We start from the raw sequence: 1,989 nt of genomic DNA, 5'->3' as shown, positions 1-1,989 counted from the left end.
TTTACAGGTACAAAACATTTATTTACATTTCGATTATTGTAACACTGTTCTTGATGCGGAATAATATATACATTTAAAAGTCACCAGCAACAAACAAACAAACAACTTTTCACTTCCTTGAAAGCGTTGCAGCTTTTCTTTCCTTAGCCTTAGCATTTGCATCGGCTACATCATCGTTGAGCTTGCGGCTGAAGTTTTTGAGCAGAATGTTAGTACTGCTCCACAACACATGCTTCAACAGAAGCTCAACTGTGTGCCCATCTTCGCAGGTGTCAAAATCTGATGACTCTTGATCTGCAAGCAGCTGTAATATGAGTTCGGTGACTAGACGGCGCTGGTTCGGGCTCCCTTAAGGTGGTGATTTTGTCCGCTTCCTCGGCATTGCGAAATGTCTGTCTGAATTGACTCAGAAATTCCTCTTCGCATTGAAGCAGCTTCCAGGCGTGTTCGCTTCGCCTCTGGCTCCTCTCTTAAAGTCTTTGTGCTTGACAGGTAACTAGGGCAGCCTGGAAATAATGATGGATTTGCACCTGACCTAAGGCGCAGATGCGATAACTCTGCTGTCGTCACTCGACCTGTAGCATCGCCGACACATGACGCCTCTCGCACGATGTCGTCGTCTGTGAAGTGATGCTCACAGACCTAAAAAAGAAATATTTGTCTAATATAAGTAACTGCCTGCTACAAATAAGAAACCGTGATCAAATATTAAATACACATTTAGAAGGTACTGTTACGTTTCGGGCGAATCGACGGACGAGCAAGCGGCGACACCGAAGGTTGTCTGGAACGCCTTTATTCCAATTTGGCAGACGGGCAGGAAAGAGCGGCGCAGCCCTCTGCCGTGGCGTTTGTATAGCATCCCCAAACGCCGGCGCGCGTCCCACTCGGCTCGCCTAGAACGCCGACACGCGTCCCACTCGGCTGGTCCAGAACGCCGGCGCGCGTCTCACTCCCCTGGCCCAGAACGCCGGCGCGCGCCTCACTCGGCTCGCACAGAACGTAACAGTACCCAAAACGTTTTGCAAGTTTAACGGTGCTACAATTAAAAGCTACAAAAGAGGACGAATGGAAAAAATTATTCATCTCTTACCCTGGAATGCTCAGAAGGGACGAAGTTTTTCCGTGGAATGGCACGTATCCATGATTGCTGCAGCGCTTTTTCTTGCGGGAACTTAAACACATGAACCTTTGGTCCCGTTTTATAGTTACCTAGCACTGAGGCACACAACATTTGTTCGGCATTTTTGCGTTAATGTCGAAGCGTCATCACAGCACTCGCGCAGAGAAGAAATAGACGGCAGCCAAATAAGCCGTGAACACACCATCGGACACGAAAGGCGACTGACCGCTCCTGCCGGAGCCACGTGCAGTGGCTTCCCGATTCCCGTCTAGGAATTCAAGGAAGGCATGCTTGGGGCAGACCGGTTTCTCGCGCCCCGTCGCGACTTCCACGGCTAGGGTGCCTCGATGCGCGCCCGCTCTGGAGGAGCAGAGCCGCGTCGCGACACCGGCCTCATCCTTGTGACGTTGCTGTGACGTCAGCTCTCAGCGCAGAGGCCTTAAGTCGTCTAGGTGGTGTTGCCTAAACCTCGCCGGAAGGGAAGGGAGAAGGATGAGAGTGAGCGAAGACACCGTATTCACTAGACGCGCCTTAGATCATTCCAAACCATCGAAATGGCATGGCGGAGTGGATAGCATGCTCGTCTCGCACGCCGAAGACCGGGGTTCGATTCCCGAGCTCGACGAATTTTCTACTCGTTTTTATTTGTTTATCTGGTCTGACTGGAAAGGTTAATTAGGCTAATTGGTTAAGTAAGCAATTAAGTAAGCTCAGTCCCACTTACTTGGAGCATCACTATACGATCCCTTCAATTGGTTGCATGGTTACTAGGCAAAGTACAATTGGCCCCGTTTGAAATTCGCGCACTGTGACGTCACGGCCGTTTCGACCAATTGAAAAGCGTGACATTTTCTGTCGACAACTGC

The 1,989-nt window shown here is 50.0% G+C and overlaps 1 long non-coding RNA gene across 1 annotated transcript; it reads right to left on the bottom strand.

Moving 5' to 3' along the window:
* Positions 1-1,539, bottom strand: LOC149341974 (uncharacterized). Its single transcript, XR_016282658.1, has 2 exons — positions 1,094-1,539; positions 1-642 (listed from the first exon to the last, which is right to left on the bottom strand). It is a non-coding gene; the product is annotated as an uncharacterized LOC149341974 (long non-coding RNA).
* Between the last annotated feature and the right edge of the window lie 450 nt (positions 1,540-1,989).

Source organism: Amblyomma mixtum, chromosome 5 (genome assembly GCF_055824585.1).
Source record: "Amblyomma mixtum isolate Tamu chromosome 5, ASM5582458v1, whole genome shotgun sequence".
Taxonomy (NCBI): domain Eukaryota; kingdom Metazoa; phylum Arthropoda; class Arachnida; order Ixodida; family Ixodidae; genus Amblyomma; species Amblyomma mixtum.
The sequence above is the reverse complement of the archived record's forward strand: the minus strand, read 5'-3'. Positions and strand labels throughout refer to the sequence as shown.